Below are 18,197 nucleotides of genomic sequence, written 5' to 3' on the forward strand. Positions count from 1 at the left end.
AAAGAGCATAGAGTAATTTGGGGAAATATGATATAGAAGTCTGCAGACCTAATTTCAGTTTAGATTTTGACATCTACTAGCAATGTGACTTTGGACAAGTCATTGAATCTCTCACAAAATATGTTTTTTCCTCATCTGCTACATTCGGATGTTAGATGGTTGTGGACTCTAATCCCTTCCTTTTCTAATATGGAGTTTTAAAGAACACTCCAGCTGACAATGAAATCAAGACTTCTTGAGAGTGTTTCAACAGCAATAAAAAGAAAACCTAAGTCTTGTAGAAAACTAGCAATACATATATAGATATAGATATAGATATAGATATAGATATAGATATAGATATAGATATAGATATAGGTATAGGTATAGGTATAGATATAGATATAGATATAGATATAGATATAGATATAGATATAGATATAGATATAGGTATATATGATGTGTCATGTGTAATGGTCTCCAACCACCAAGGTTTCAACTTTAGTATTTTAAATTAAGTGCTGTTCCAAAAGTAATATTCATGGGGTTTGGAGTTTTCTATCCAAAGTAGGATAACAGAGAAAATAGGGAAAGAAGATGGGGAGTACTGGGCTATAGGAAGGCAAGTATTTCAATGTAAAAATATTAGAACTGCTTTCATCAGAACAGGCCAACAGCAACCAAGAGGGAGGGAAAAACACAAGCAGGAAGGAAGGGGAAGTATAAAAATGAACAAGGAGAACATGAAAGAGCTCATGAGAACAAAAAGAGCAGATTGGAATGGAATATTGGAGGGAACCAAAGAATATAAATGAAAGCAGAAAGAGCATAGGGTGAAATCAGCTCGGACTAGGGCAAAGTAATGTGGCTCTCAGCAAATGCTTACATTGATAGAATAGGAAAGAAAGTAAGGCTGGAGTAGGGTCCCACTATCCACAGCAGTATATCAAAACAATCCTATTCAGTTGCCCGTTTTTTTGTTGCCTCTCTGAACACAGATGACATGTGACAGTTTGCAATATTAACATTTAAAAATGCATTTTAGTAATGATGTTTCTTATATACAAGAAACTAAGAAAGGTGATTATCTAGGGCCGTGGTCGGCAAACTGCTGCTCGCGAGCCACATGTGGCTCTTTGGCCCCTTGAGTGTGGCTCTTCTTAAGCCTTAGGAGTACCCTAATTAAGTTAATAACAATGTACGTACCTTTATAGTTTAAGTTTAAAAAATTTGGCTCTCAAAAGAAATTTCAATCGTGGTACTGTTGATATTTGGATCTGCTGACTAATGAGTTTACCGACCATTGATTTCGGGCATTGGAAATCACAGAATTTTCAGTCTTTCAATTCATTCTGATTTTTAAACTATGACAATGTTTTGTCTAGTAAAAAAAAATTAAGACTTTAAAAGAAAGATGTGTCCTAAATGGAATCAGAAAGAATACACCCTTTGTGTGATTAGTATGTTCAAATTCAAAGATGCTCTTCATCTTCAAAGTTATTTTCTTCCTAACGCAGAGAGCACACTGATACACAGCCATTGCCTCACTTCAGGTCATAGCTACTTAAGGGAAAAAAGAGAGCATCTAATCCCGCATCTCTAATTTCACATTTCTCAAAAATAATTTTTTTGATTCTCTTGGGGATTCCTACATTAATGTGTGTGTTTTTTAATTGAAACCTATTGATGATGATTTTCAGACTTTGGGTACGACCCCTTTGCTGGATGTTGAAGATGATGATAATCTAGGTTTTAAGATAAATATAAAAACCTTCATGATACATTTCACCTGTTCTTTTCTCTTTGTTATAAGGTTATATTAATTGAAATATATATATATCTAATACACTAAGTATTTATTACTTACTGGGGAATAGTCAGAGAAATATGAATGAATACAATAATGGAATTCCTTTACATTTACTTTGTTCTCTGCTTTAAACTAGTATTTACTGAAATATTGGTCAGCATATATAGGAGGCACATATACATCTACAGTGATTGCAGTGTGCTGCTTGTTATGCAATTTTTACTGATATATCTCCTCTGTCCATACGTACTCGCTAAGAACTTACTCAAAATCACCTCTTGTGGGTAGTTTCTGGTTAACAGTATTCACTAAAATAGAATAGGCAATATGTACTTTTATGATACGGCATGTATGAAACAAAACTTCATTTTGTACTAAATTTATTAGGGTCTGATGTTTGCTACGTTCCTCACTTCTTGAGAAACTCACTCTCAGATAGTCATTCTGAGGTAGGATCAGAAATCAGGCATGAAGACAGTAAGAAAGACCCTTTAAGTTTACCAACTGCATTGAGCTTCTATGAGAATTATAGGAAGAGCATGTGAAGGGCACAGGCAAAATGAGACGCTGAAGATTGTCATGACCACAGATGTACTGTCTTCTCCTGGACAAACGAACATCTGCATCAGAAGTTCTATTATTCCTAGATGTTGGCAGTGTAATGTGCAGAGCTCTGGCAAGGAAGTCGGGATGCTTAGGTTATGGAAGCAGGTACTAATATTAACATAGGGAGAGAACGGAGCCATAGTTTCTTCAGTCATGAAATGAGAATGTTAGAACAGGGATTCTCAAAGGACTCCTGCTTCTAAAATGCTTTAATTCTAGGAAAGAGCATACAAATCAATACTACTGAAGGTTCAAGGGCGAGATAGGTCAGGGAGTGGTTGCTTCTAGCCTAGAGAACAATGTATGAAGCACACCACTTGGGTCTTGTGTACTTTTTTACTCAAGATTTTATATTATATATAAAAGCCTAAGCGACTGAATGACCAATTGACTGAATGACCAGTTGAACCGCAGCTATGACACACACTGACACCAGGGACAAACGCTCAACGCAGGAGCTACCACCCTGATGGTCAGTGTGCTCCCACAGTGAGAGCACCGCTCAGCTGACCGATGGTCACCAGACACCTGGGCTCATGACTGGAGATAGCAGCTGCAGCGGAAGGAGCCTCTCCCACCTCCCCACCTCTGCGGCAGTGCTACCACTACCAAGCTGGAGCTGCTCAGCGCCTGGCCCTGATTCAGGCTCCTCCCCCGTCCACCTGCTGCTTCCCGAAATACTACATCCCTCGGGCCAAAACCAGCAATCCCATATCCCCCCAGGGGTCCCGGATTGTGAGAGGGCACAGGCAGGCTGAGGGACCACACCAGTACATGATATATATTTTTTATTGATTTCAGAGAGGAAGGGGGAGGGAGAGAGAGACTTGGACACATCAATGATGAGAGAGAATCATTGATTGGCCGCCTTCCTCAGGCCCTTTACTGGGGAATTGAGCCCCCAACCTGGGTTTGTGCCCTTGACTGGAATTGAACCAAGACTCGCAAGCCAATGCTCTATCCACTGAACCTAAACAGCTAGGGCTGAAAGCAACAATCTTAAAATAATGATGTTTTTCACACATGTTGCTTATCAATCTTTTTTCATCACTCTCTTGTTCCCTACAGAGAATTCCAAAAATCCACCTTTCCTTGGAATTTCAACCTCCCTGCAACGCTCTCTTCCTGTGGAGAGCAATGCAGGAAGTGTCTGCAATTTCTACCGTGTCTCTGCTCCAGCCAACAGTTCACCATGGCTCCTGCCATCAGCCTCTGGCACCACTTTCCAACCTCTCATGGGTGGTGCCTACTTTTACCAACATTCTAGCACAACCATGTTGTCTGGAGTTCCTGGCCAGAGCCCAATCTCCATTCCAGCTGCTTCCAATCCTAAAGTTTTTGAGTGGGCTCTTACAGGAGACACTGAAAAGAAGTCATCATCACTCAGAAAATTCACTGTGACTGTCATTGACCAGGACACAACTGTCTCCTCTATGTCTCTGGCGTCCCAGTGTGAGAAAACCTCAGATGCCTATAAGATGGCCCCTCAGTATCCATCACTTTCTGTCAACCTTGTTCAGGGGGCACCAATTCAGGGACAGGGCCTGTCACATCCCTACCAGGTGGCAAATCATGTGTGTTACTACAATCAAGGCACAATGGACCCTCTGCTCTCTGGAGAGGGTGGTCCCTACCTGCAGTCCTATGGCTCTGTGTCTTACACAGAGAGCAGGGCCTCTGCCCCTGACCCAGGGATGGTCGTGGTGCTAAAGGAGACTCAGTCCACAAACATGATACCACCAGCCTCCACTTCTGGAATCTGCTACTCTGTGCCTCCTCAACCCATCACAAAGACAGGTTTTGAAGGTGAGTACAAACAGAAACAAGGAAGGGGAATAAGGTCAGCATTCAAAACTGGGGTCAATCTGCTGCTGGGAAGTGGTGAGTCCTCAGACAGGTGGAATGTAAGTCCTGTGACTTTAACCCCTACCACCCTCAGTCAATGCCCTCCATTGTCAGACTCCTTATGAGGACACCTGACAGAGGTGGGAAGGTGGGAAACTAACAGCCATGGATGCTACATGGAGGAGAACTCCAAGAGCATACCAAGGGACATCACACTTTCCACTGTCCTACCTGATGAGTCCTCCTGTACTACAATACTGAAGTAACTCCTTGATTGATTGTTTTAGTCTCCTTCTAAGGCCTTTCAGGACATTATTGTGACAGTGCCCGTTTAACTTTCCATCACTTCCTTAGTTGACACCTGGATTGAGGATCATGTGTTCCAACATCTTGTCCAAAGCAAACAGGCTATTATCTCCCCTTGCTTATAGGCTTCATCAGGAAGAGCTCCATTCCCTGTCTTAGTCCTTGGTGTGAAGTGTTTTTATTCACTCGGGAAAGTAGAGAGAATTACAAGGGTTCAATATGAGAATGGGAAACATTTTTAAAAAATCATTTTTTTATGTGACTTATAACAACCCTGTGAAATGCAAAGCAAATCCAGGGACTGACCGACTTCCCCTTGATTCCATTGTAGTGATGGAGACTTCCCTGGGGATGGAGACTTCCTTGGCATTGCAACTTCCAGGCCAAATATTTTATTTACCACCTGCTCCAGAATTCCCCGAGGCCTGCAGGAACAGACATTCCCAGGTACTTGAGAGTTATCCACCACCTCAGAGTGGGGACATTTCAATGGCACCCATAGTCCAGAATCCTATTAACCTCCTGGCACTGCCGCCAGCTCCAAGCCAGGAACAGAAAGAGAATAAGAATGTGGAGAATATTAAAACCAAGCTTTCCAAGCACGGGAATGGGTACCAGATCCCAACAGAAAACGAAGCTTCTCCACTGCTCCCTTTAGAAGTGCCTGACATTCCACAGGTGCTGGCCTGCATTGGTCCCCTTGGCCAAGAGGAGCAGCCTGGTTGTGACAAGTCTGGTTGGGGAAAGAATAGCCTGAGTCTTAAGGACCAAGGGACACTTGAAAATGGGACTGAATCTAATGACAGTTTTGCAGACATCGACACACTGGTGAAGGGTATTCACCTGCCACAGGTCTTAAGTTCCTTGGATGACCTTGATCAGCCCCAAGGACCCAAGGTGATCAAAACCAAAGACACCAGGGGCCTCAAGTTGCACGAAGTGCAGAAAAAGTCAAGTGTCAGAAAGACTCGCTCTGATCAAGGCCGCAAGATCAAACATAAAGCCTCTGAGCCTATGAGTGATGCTCCCAAGACCAAGATCAAGCCCGAGAGCCCAGACTGTGTGTTTGTGGAAGAAGTGGTTCCTTGCAATGCTGCAGCTGGTGGCAGGGCTCCTTCGAACATGGCCAAGCATTCTAACAGCAAACCTCAGAAAGCTGCAGCCAGCAGGACCAGCAATACTAAGAGCCATGGGCACGAAAACACCAAAACAAACAAAGAAAACTACTCCAAGAGAGCTGAGGAGAGGAAGCAGTCCGGGAACAAAGTCAAGGCAGAGGAGAAGCCAGCCATTCCCAAGATGAAGAGGAAGAAAAGTCATCCTGAGCTGCCACAAGAGGCCATCAAAAAGCCTCGCAGCGGCCTCGGTGTGCACATGCTGGGGTCTGTGCAGGTTTTCCATGCGCTGGGCAAGAAGAGGGATGAGAAAGCTGACCTGTTTTCCTCGCGGGCCCTGGGAAACTCAAGCAACCCTAAAGGCCCCCAGCCACGCCCAGCTACCAAACCATGGCTGGTTATGCCCCGTGAGGGCAAAGGTCCTGTGAAAACTCAAGTCAAATCCAAAAAACCACATGGAAGTGCTGACAAAGGGTCTCCACCTCCATCCCAGGACAAGCTGCCTTCTCCCGGGAAGGTCAAGTTGGTGCCATTGGTTTTTCCAACCATGGAGAAGACTCAAGTTCGACCTGTTCCTCGCAGGCCACAGTCTCTGGCATCACGTCGGCCTGCTGTGACCAACCCTGCCAAGCCTGCTGCAGTCACTGCATCCCTGCCAACTCCTGTATCTTTGACAGGGCCTGTCAAATCAGCTCAGCCAATATCGTCCAACTCAGCTGGACCAGGCTTGACCAACCACGACTGCCCTAGTGTCCCGCAGCCTCCTGCTTCTAGGCCTGGGCCCTACAAAACATCATCTTGTGCTTCTTTCCAGCGGGAGCCTGTTCACTCGGCTGTGAGCCAGCCCCAGACCCCGCTCAAGCCTCACAACCACTATCTACTCCAGGATTTCGCCCTCCAACCAATTCCATGGAGGAAATCTGAGGTTCTGGGGCCTTAATGTCAACACCCATCACAAAGGAGCAGAGGCCAGATCGGAAGGCCATGAAGAGGAAGGCTCAACTAGAGCGTGAGAATGCTGCCAAATTGGGGACAAGGCAGCATTTCATTGACAGGGAAAAAGAAATGGACATTTCTCTGTACTATGGCTATGTGATGTAGGAGATGCTGGGAGTGCTGGTGCCATTTGGGTACCTGCTGCTTTTCGATAGATAGATAGATAGATCATAAATAGATAGATAGATCGTAGATAGATAGATAGATAGATAGATAGATAGATAGATAGATAGGAATGTCTCAATCTGGGTATATTCTGTAACTTAAAAAAACTGAATAAATATTGTAAATTAGCATTTAATAATAAAGAAGTATTTTGAGTTTTGAGATGCTGTTAACTGTGCTCTTTCTTTGGTGGGTATGAGGATCAAAAGCTGCACGATAAGGAAAGAATTGGAAGTTGGATCGGTGAATGAGGGTCAAGGGGTAAGCACTGTGGGAAGAAAGGAACTTGGGCCATGGCCAGAAAGGCCAAAAACGGGGAGAGGTTATGGATTTATAAAGAGAAGCAAGAGCTGGGTGTATGGCAGAAGAAAGAAGCAGGATCTGAGATTAGTGTTAAAAGAGGAAAATTTGAATAGACTTGAGAGGGCAGAAGCTGAGTCTATGTTGACTAGGAGAAATGTAAAAAGTTTCTTGGGAGGTGGGCCTTAGGTCTCTTGACCACTAGATAAGTATTTCAGAAAACAGATTCAGGACACATTTCCTATTGGATTGGGTTGCCTTACGCATATATGAATGTAGTGGGGAAAGTGAGAACAAATTAGGGGAATCTACCAGATGAGTGGCAAGGGCTTACAGTTATCCTGGGGCAGATGATAACAGGGGTCTACAGAAGAGATTGTCTGCAGTAGGAGGCCCATCCAGGACAGGACATGGGAAATAAATTATCATTGACTCCACACCTATCCCCAGGCCCATGAATACACGACTTCAGTTAACCTTCACAACATGCAAGGCCAGTATCCCTGTGTCACTTTCCCTGAGAGGTTCAGTAATGGGCTGAGGTCACACTGCATGCAGTAGAGTAAAGCCTCTATTGGAGGCCTATCTCTGAAGGCTTCAGTGGCCATATGTCGCCAACCTGGCCTTCAGAACACAGCATCTAGAGGTTACTGGTGCATGAGATCCAACATCAGGTGAAGCCTAAACATTAACTTGAAGGGCAAGCTAGGGCCCCTGCATGATCCCAGGCTGCACATGCCGCCTTGTCTAAACACCACCATCAACTGAGCAAAGCCCAAGAGAAAAATCCCGGGAAGCATCCACACCCACTGGCAAGAGCAATAGGCACACTGGGTCGGAGGTGACGAGCCCCCTAAGTGCAGTAGCTACTGATTTCCATGGGGACACAGAAAAAGCAGAGACTGGTCTGGATTGCAGATATTTAGCTCATAGTGTTAGTCTCATATTACATAATAGTATCAGGAATTTGGCAATGCAATGCAGGATTCCAAGAGGGAAAGACTTGAAAAAATGTATAATTTTAAGCCATATCTCTACACTGCAACACTTCTCACCATTTCTTCTCAGGTAAGAATGCACCATCTTTGACAAAACTCATCTCATAAGAGGAAATGTTGGCCTATAAATGAAACACGTGTCTTTGGAGATTCCATCTATAGGAGCGATCTTCTTGTGGCCTCTCGGCCTCTTGGATCACATACTTCATACACAATGGAAGTCAAAAGCGCAAGGTAGATTGATACAGGCACCCTAAAAGCTTACCATCAAGAGTAACTACTAGGTCCATAGGCTTCCTCCCCCAAGCCAGCTTAATCCATTGATAGCATGGGGTAAAGTAGGTTTACAGTTGTGAGTATGGGAAACACAGACTTTATGGTTGTATGGTTATTTATACATGATTGTACTATTTTCCACACACACAACTGTAAACCTACTATTGCCACACCCTGTAGAAGACTGGGTTAGCAACTCAGCACTGTCTCCTCACAGTAACAAGAGGGTTAGTGAGAAAAGCACTAACCAGGGGAAGAACAACAGAGGCAACCCAGGCCACATTGGGCTGACTGTACACATCTGTTCCTTAAGCTTGTGTGCACAGCATAACTCACCACAACGTCCTTTTTCACAGACCCCTTTTTAAGTTTCTCCACAAAATCCATCAGATCAAGGTAGTTCATGATGCTTCAAGATAAACTCGTCAAGGGAAAAATATGCAATATGTCTTACCATGGTGGAATCTTTGAAAATAAGACTAGGGTGCTGCTGGGAATGCAGACTGGTACAGCCACTCTGAAAAACTCTAAAGAGTTTCCTCAAAAAATAGATAGAACATTCATTTGACCTAGTGATCCCACTTCTAGGAATATATCCTAAGAACCAGAAACACCAGTCAGAAAGAATATATGCGCCCCTATGTTCAAAGCAGCACAAATTAAAGTAGCTAAGATTTGGAAAACAGCCCAAGTCCCCATGAGCAGATGAGTGGATCAAACAGCAGTGGTATATTTACACAATGAAATAGTATGCGGCTGTAAAAAAAGAAAGAACTCTTACCATTTGCAAAGCATGGATAGACCTGGAGAGTATTATGCTAAGCGAAATAAGCCAGAGAAAGACAAGTATTACATAATCTCACTCATATGTGGAATTTAATGAACAAAATAAACTGATGAGCAAAGGACACTTAAAGATATAGAAGCATGGAACAGATTGACAAATTTCAGAGGGAAGGTGGGGGTGTGGGTGTGGGTGTGGGTGTGGGTGTGATGAACTGGGGACTTGTATGCATGTTTGCATAGCCCATGGACCCAGAAAATGCAGTATTGAAGGTAGAAGGGGGGATAGCAGGGGTGGGGTGGGTGGAGGGGTTCAATGGGGGGGAAAACAAAATAGAAAATAAAAGGGACATCTCTAATACAATAATACATATGAATAAATAAATAAAAAGTACGACTAGGAAAAAAACAAATGAACAAAACCAGAGCATTGACACACCGCACAAAGACAATCTCTGTTCTGCAAACACAACAGTGATTTATATAATTGAGCTAATATGACATGAAAGAAAATGAAAACGTATTTCAGATTATAATCTCTTGTGAGCAAAATTCCTTGCATTTGCTGCACTAGATAAGTTGTGTATACATGTAAATTGTCTGTTCTCTTAATACAAAATGAGACCAAAATGTGTCAACGTGTTTTTCACAGAACCTAAAATATCCACATGAATGTCTTCTGTCCTGTACAATTACACTTTGCCTGTCCCCTAGTCTCCAAGAATGTCCTTGCCTTTCTCTAACTAGTCTCCTCGTCCCTTTTGCCTGGCCTTGCACCCAAGCATGGCAGACAGAGAATCCTAGAGGCCCAAAGTTCTACAGTGGCTGTTTGCAAAGGGGGAGGAGACTTCAGTAACTGCCACACTGGATACACTTTATGAGAGAAGGAAAAGGGAAAACATCGTGAAGGCCTCTCACATATGATAGGGCAGGATGGCAGGATGCCTACATGGCCCAAGGAACCTGAGGGAGCAAATTATGGGCAGAAGAAGTGCAACCAAAGGCTGGAAGAGGAAAGGTTTGCAGTCAACGGACACCTAGCTCTGTGGTCGTTGCTTGTAATGGACAGAGTCCATTGGGGGAAGCATCAGACACTACAAAGAAGACCTTGCTGCCGGAAGTGGACAGGAAGTAACATCCATGAGTGTCAGAATGCAAGATCACAGCTTGTCTACAATCAACGCCTACAATGAAGAAGGAGAAAAAATGGGAGTGGTAGGAGATGCAAGTCAACCTAGTCTGGCCCAGCCCAGCCCAGGGAAGGTAGGATTCAAGGAGAAGAAACTACAAGGGAAGAGCCTTGGACCACATCATTCTGCACAAAATACACTCAAGAAACTTCATTTTACTGTTCAACCAACTGACAGAATGAGCTCCTTAATCCCTTCCTTTTCTCCTCAAAAGCCACAGTAAATTCACTAATGAAATGGACTGGTATGGTTTCAGAACAACTGTAAGTGTGCAACCTAGATGCCCCTTTCCATTCTCTCTAAGGATATTAGCAAAATATATAATGATAAACATGTTATACAATACAATATGGAGAATATAAGTAACTAGTAGTTCATTATATTCATGAACGTCTGTAACAGGCTGAGATTACTTCCCTAACATAAGAGCCCGGGGAAAGTGCGACTATCACAGCTGTGTTGTCATCTAGCCCATGTGTCCTGAGAGCTCAGCCATTCAGGTGTTGGTTTAGCTCCCCTACAGCTCCCGCTATCCAATCCTGTCTTCTTGGGAACCTGACCTCCCGATTGGCTCTCTCATCCCTTTAAACTGCCTGCTTTGTGACATCATTCTCCCACCAAACCTACCACCACCTGGTAGAATCTTGGGGTGCCCATGGAGTTGTCTGTAAATAAATTTGGATCATCGCAACTGACCAGTGACCAGTAACTGGTGACCAGTGACCAGTGGCCAGTATGACCAGTGACTTTCATACTGGACACATGTGCTCTTTGGCTTCAGCCACTGAGAAATCGTCATTCCTTGCATCTACAGTTGTTATCTGCTCTTCTTCTCTGAGCATGTCAGGTAAGGAAAGAACCTTTTTGAAGTTTTTCATTGGATTGTTATTTATACCTAAACTTAGCAATAGTGTCAAAAGAGCATAGAGTAATTTGGGGAAATATGATATAGAAGTCTGCAGACCTAATTTCAGTTTAGATTTTGACATCTACTAGCAATGTGACTTTGGACAAGTCATTGGATCTCTCACAAAATATGTTTTTTCCTCATCTGCTACATTCGGATGTTAGATGGTTGTGGACTCTAATCCCTTCCTTTTCTAATATGGAGTTTTAAAGAACACTCCAGTTGACAATGAAATCAAGACTTCTTGAGAGTGTTTCAACAGCAATAGAAAGAAAACCTAAGTCATGTAGAAAACTAGCAATACATGTATAGATATAGATATAGATATAGATATAGATATAGATATAGATATAGATATAGATATAGATATAGATATATATGATGTGTTATGTGTAATGGTCTCCAACCACCAAGGTTTCAACTTTAGTATTTTAAATTGAGTGCTGTTCCAAAAGTAATATTCATGTGGTTTGGAGTTTTTATTCCAAAGTAGGATAACAGAGAAAATAGGGAAAGAGGATGGGGAGTACTGGGCTATAGGAAGGCAAGTATTTCAATGTAAAAAAATTAGAACTGCTTTCATCAGCACAGGCCAACAGCAACCAAGAGGGAGGGAAAAACACAAGCAGGAAGGAGGGGGAAGTATGAAAATGAACAAGGAGAACATGAAAGAGCTCATGAGAACAAAAAGAGCAGTTTGGAATGGAATATTGGAGGGAACCAAAGAATATAAATGTAAGCAGAAAGAGCAGAGGGTGAAATCAGCTCGGACTAGGGCAAAGTAATGTGGCTCTCAGCAAATGCTTACATTGATAGAATAGGAAAGAAAGTAAGGCTGGAGTAGGGTCCCACTATCCATAGCAGTATATCAAAACAATCCTATTCAGTTGCCCGTTTTTTTGTTGCCTCTCTGAACACAGATGACATGTGACAGTTTGCAATATTAACACTTAAAAATGCATTTCAGTAATGATATTTCTTATATACAAGAAACTAAGAAAGGTGATTATCTAGGGCTGTGGTCGGCAAACTGCTGCTCGCGAGCCACATGTGGCTCTTTGGCCCCTTGAGTGTGGCTCTTCTTAAACCTTAGGAGTACCCTAATTAAGTTAATAACACTGTACCTACCTTTACAGTTTAAGTTTAAAAAATTTGGCTCTCAAAAGAAATTTCAATCGTGGTACTGTTGATATTTGGATCTGCTGACTAATGAGTTTACCGACCATTGATTTCGGGCATTGGAAATCAGAGAATTTTCAGTGTTTCAATTCATTCTGATTTTTAGACTATGACAATGTTTTGTCTAGTAAAAAAAAATTAAGACTTTAAAAGAAAGATGTGTCCTAAATGGAATCAGAAAGAATACACCCTTTGTGTGATTAGTATGTTCAAAGTCAAAGATGCTCTTCATCTTCAAAGTTATTTTCTTCCTAACGCAGAGAGCACACTGATACACAGCCATTGCCTCACTTCAGGTCATAGCTACTTAAGGAAAAAAAGAGAGCATCAAGTCCCGCATCTCTAATTTCACATTTCTCAAAAATAATTTTTTTTGATTCTCTTGGGGATTCCTACATTAATGTGTGTGTTTTTTAATTGAAACATATTGATGATGGTTTTCAGACTTTGGGTACGACCCCTTTGCTGGATGTTGAAGATGATGATAATCTAGGTTTTAAGAGAAATATAAAAACCTTCATGATACATTTCAACTGTTCTTTTCTCTTTGTTATAAGGTTATATTAATTGAAATATATATATCTAATACACTAAGTATTTATTACTTACTGGGGAATAGTCAGAGAAACATGAATGAATACAATAATGGAATTCCTTTACATTTACTTTGTTCTCCTCTTTAAACTAGTATTTACTGAAATATTGGTCAGCATATATAGGAGGCACATATACATCAACAGTGATTGCAGTGTGCTGCTTGTTATGCAATTTTTACTGATATATCTCCTCTGTCCATACGTACTCGCTAAGAACTTACTCAAAATCACCTCTTGTGGGTAGTTTCTGGTTAACAGTATTCACTAAAATAGAATAGGCAATATGTACTTTTATGATACGGCAAGTATGAAAAAAAACTTCATTTTGTAGTAAATTTATTAGGGTCTGATGTTTGCTACGTTCCTCACTTCTTGAGAAACTCACTCTCAGATAGTCATTCTGAGGTAGGATCAGAAATCAGGCATGAAGACAGTAAGAAAGACCCTTTAAGTTTACCAACTGCATTGAGCTTCTATGAGAATTATAGGAAGAGCATGTGAAGGGCACAGGCAAAATGAGACGCTGAAGATTGTCATGACCACAGATGTACTGTCTTCTCCTGGATAAACGAACATCTGCATCAGAAGTTCTATTATTCCTAGATGTTGGCAGTGTAATGTGCAGAGCTCTGGCAAGGAAGTCGGGATGCTTAGGTTATGGAAGCAGGTACTAATATTAACATAGGGAGAGAACGGAGCCATAGTTTCTTCAGTCATGAAATGAGAATGTTAGAACAGGGATTCTCAAAGGACTCCTGCTTCTAAAATGCTTTAATTCTAGGAAAGAGCATAGAAATCAATACTACTGCAGGTTCAAGGGCAAGATAGGTCAGGGAGTGGTTGCTTCTAGCCTAGAGAACAATGTATGAAGCACACCACTTGGGTCTTGTGTACTTTTTTACTCAAGATTTTATATTATATGTAAAAGCCTAAGCGACTGAATGACCAATTGACTGAATGACCAGTTGAACCGCAGCTATGACACACACTGACACCAGGGACAAACGCTCAACGCAGGAGCTACCACCCTGATGGTCAGTGTGCTCCCACAGTGTGAGCACCGCTCAGCTGACCGATGGTCACCAGACACCTGGGATCATGACTGGAGATAGCAGCTGCAGCGGAAGGAGCCTCTCCCACCTCTGCGGCAGTGCTACCACTAAGAAGCTGGAGCTGCTCAGCGGCAGGCCCTGATTCAGGCTCCTCCCCCGTCCACCTGCTGCTTCCCGAAATACTACATCCCTCGGGCCAAAACCAGCAGTCCCACATCCCCCCAGGGGTCCCGGATTGTGAGAGGGCACAGGCAGGCTGAGGGACCACACCAGTACATGATATATATTTTTTATTGATTTCAGAGAGGAAGGGGGAGGGAGAGAGAGAGATGGACACATCAACGATGAGAGAGAATCATTGATTGGCCGCCTTCTGCAGGCCCCTTACTGGGGAATTGAGCCCCCAACCTGGGTTTGCGCCCTTGACTGGAATTGAACCCAGACTCGCAAGCCAATGCTCTATCCACTGAACCTAAACAGCTAGGGCTGAAAGCAACAATCTGAAAATAATGATGATTTTCACACGTGTTGCTTATCAATCTCTTTGACTTTTTTCATCACTCTCTTGTTCCCTACAGACAATTCCAAAAATCCACCTTTCCTTGGAATTTCAACCTCCCTGCAACGCTCTCTTCCTGTGGAGAGCAATGCAGGAAGTGTCTGCAATTTCTACAGTGTCTCTGCTCCAGCCAACAGTTCACCATGGCTCCTGCCATCAGCCTCTGGCACCACTTTCCAACCTCTCATGGGTGGTGCCTACTTTTACCAACATTCTAGCACAACCATGTTGTCTGGAGTTCCTGGCCAGAGCCCAGTCTCCATTCCAGCTGCTTCCAATCCGAAAGTTTTTGAGTGGGCTCTTACAGGAGACACTGAAAAGAAGTCATCATCACTCAGAAAATTCACTGTGACTGTCATTGACCAGGACACAACTGTCTCCTCTATGTCTCTGGCGTCCCAGTGTGAGAAAACCTCAGATGCCTATAATATGGCCCCTCAGTATCCATCACTTTCTGTCAACCTTGTTCAGGGGGCACCAATTCAGGGACAGGGCCTGTCACATCCCTACCAGGTGGCAAATCATGTGTGTTACTACAATCAAGGCACAATGGACCCTCTGCTCTCTGGAGAGGGTGGTCCCTACCTGCAGTCCTATGGCTCTGTGTCTTACACAGAGAGCAGGGCCTCTGCCCCTGACCCAGGGATGGTCGAGGTGCTAAAGGAGACTCAGTCCAAAAACATGATACCACCAGCCTCCACTTCTGGAATCTGCTACTCTGTGCCTCGTCAACCCATCACAAAGACAGGTTTTGAAGGTGAGTACAAACAGAAACAAGGAAGGGGAATAAGGTCAGCATTCAAAACTGGGGTCAATCTGCTGCTGGGAAGTGGTGAGTCCTCAGACAGGTGGAATGTAAGTCCTGTGACTTTAACCCCTACCACCCTCAGTCAATGCCCTCCATTGTCAGACTCCTTATGAGGACACCTGACAGAGGTGGGAAGGTGGGAAACTAACAGCCATGGATGCTACATGGAGGAGAACTCCAAGAGCATACCAAGGGACACCACACTTTCCACTGTCCTACCTGATGAGTCCTCCTGTACTACAATACTGCAGTAAACTCCCTTGATTGATTGTTTTAGTCTCCTTCTAAGGCCTTTCAGGACATTATTGTGACAGTGCCCGTTTAACTTTCCATCACTTCCTTAGTTGACACCTGGATTGAGGATCATGTGTTCCAACATCTTGTCCAAAGCAAACAGGCTATTATCTCCCCTTGCTTATAGGCTTCATCAGGAAGAGCTCCATTCCCTGTCTTAGTCCTTGGTGTGAAGTGTTTTTATTCACTCGGGAAAGTAGAGAGAATTACAAGGGTTCAATATGAGAATGGGAAACATTTTTAAAAAATCATTTTTTTTATGTGACTTATAACAACCCTGTGAAATGCAAAGCAAATCCAGGGACTGACCGACTTCCCCTTGATTCCATTGTAGTGATGGAGACTTCCCTGGGGATGGAGACTTCCTTGGCATTGCAACTTCCAGGCCAAATATTTTATTTACCACCTGCTCCAGAATTCCCCGAGGCCTGCAGGAACAGACATTCCCAGGTACTTGAGAGTTATCCACCACCTCAGAGTGGGGACATTTCAATGGCACCCATAGTCCAGAATCCTATTAACCTCCTGGCACTGCCGCCAGCTCCAAGCCAGGAACAGAAAGAGAATAAGAATGTGGAGAATATTAAAACCAAGCTTTTCAAGCACAGGAATGGGTACCAGATACCAACAGAAAACGAAGCTTCTCCACTGCTCCCTTTAGAAGTGCCTGACATTCCACAGGTGCTGGCCTGCATTGGTCCCCTTGGCCAAGAGGAGCAGCCTGGTTGTGCCAAGTCTGGTTGGGGAAAGAATAGCCTGAGTCTTAAGGACCAAGGGACACTTGAAAATGGGACTGAATCTAATGACAGTTTTGCAGACATCGACACACTGGTGAAGGGTATTCACCTGCCACAGGTCTTAAGTTCCTTGGATGACCTTGATCAGCCCCAAGGACCCAAGGTGATCAAAACCAAAGACACCAGGGGCCTCAAGTTGCACGAAGTGCAGAAAAAGTCAAGTGTCAGAATGACTCGCTCTGTTCAAGGCCGCAAGATCAAACATAAAGCCTCTGAGCCTATGAGTGATGCTCCCAAGACCAAGATCAAGCCCGAGAGCCCAGACTGTGTGTTTGTGGAGGAAGTGGTTCCTTGCAATGCTGCAGCTGGTGGCAGGGCTCCTTCGAACATGGCCAAGCATTCCAACAGCAAACCTCAGAAAGCTGCAGCCAGCAGGACCAGCAATACTAAGAGCCATGGGCAGGAAAACACCAAAACAAACAAAGAAAACTACTCCAAGAGAGCTGAGGAGAGGAAGCAGTCCGGGAACAAAGTCAAGGCAGAGGAGAAGCCAGCCATTCCCAAGATGAAGAGGAAGAAAAGTCATCCTGAGCTGCCACAAGAGGCCATCAAAAAGCCTCGCAGCGGCCTCGGTGTGCACATGCTGGAGTCTGTGCAGGTTTTCCATTCGCTGGGCAAGAAGAGGGATGAAAAAGCTGACCTGTTTTCCTCGCGGGCCCTGGGAAACTCAAGCAACCCTAAAGGCACCCAGCCACTCCCAGCTACCAAACCATGGCTGGTTATGCCCCGTGAGGGCAAAGATCCTGTGAAAACTCATGTCAAATCCAAAAAAACACATGGAAGTGCTGACAAAGGGTCTCCACCTCCATCCCAGGACAAGCTGCCTTCTCCCGGGAAGGTCAAGTTGGTGCCATTGGTTTTTCCAACCATGGAGAAGCCTCAAATTCGACCTGTTCCTTGCAGGACACAGTCTCTGGCATCACGTCGGCCTGCTGTGACCAACCCTGCCAAGCCTGCTGCAGTCACTGCATCCCTGCCAACTCCTGTATCTTTGACAGGGCCTGTCAAATCAGCTCAGCCAATATCATCCAACTCCGCTGGACCAGGCTTGACCAACCGCGACTGCCCTAGTGTCCCGCAGCCTCCTGCTTCTAGGCCTGGGCCCTACAAAACATCATCTTGTGCTTCTTTCCAGCGGGAGCCTGTTCACTCGGCTGTGAGCCAGCCCCAGACCCCGCTCAAGCCTCACAACCACTATCTACTCCAGGATTTCGCCCTCCAACCAATTCCATGGAGGAAATCTGAGCTTCTGGGGCCTTAATGTCAACACCCATCACAAAGGAGCAGAGGCCAGATCGAGAGGCCATGAAGAGGAAGGCTCAACTAGAGCGTGAGAATGCTGCCAAATTGGGGACAAGGCAGCATTTCATTGACAGGGAAAAAGAAATGGACATTTCTCTGTACTATGGCTATGTGATGTAGGAGATGCTGGGAGTGCTGGTGCCATTTGGGTACCTGCTGCTTTTCGATAGATAGATAGATAGATCATAAATAGATAGATAGATCGTAGATAGATAGATAGATAGATAGATAGATAGATAGATAGGAATGTCTCAATCTGGGTATATTCGGTAACTTAAAAAAACTGAACAAATATTGTAAATTAGCATTTAATAATAAAGAAGTATTTTGAATT

The 18,197-nt window shown here is 43.8% G+C and overlaps 2 pseudogenes; both read left to right on the plus strand.

The window, feature by feature from the left end:
• Positions 1-2,490: 2,490 nt before the first annotated feature.
• Positions 2,491-6,762, plus strand: LOC102425226 (annotated as a pseudogene).
• A 7,387-nt stretch (positions 6,763-14,149) lies between these two features.
• Positions 14,150-17,983, plus strand: LOC102425528 (annotated as a pseudogene).
• Positions 17,984-18,197: the final 214 nt, after the last annotated feature.

This window comes from Myotis lucifugus, unplaced genomic scaffold, assembly GCF_000147115.1.
Source record: "Myotis lucifugus unplaced genomic scaffold, Myoluc2.0 scaffold_855, whole genome shotgun sequence".
In the NCBI taxonomy this organism is placed as follows: Eukaryota; Metazoa; Chordata; class Mammalia; order Chiroptera; family Vespertilionidae; genus Myotis; species Myotis lucifugus.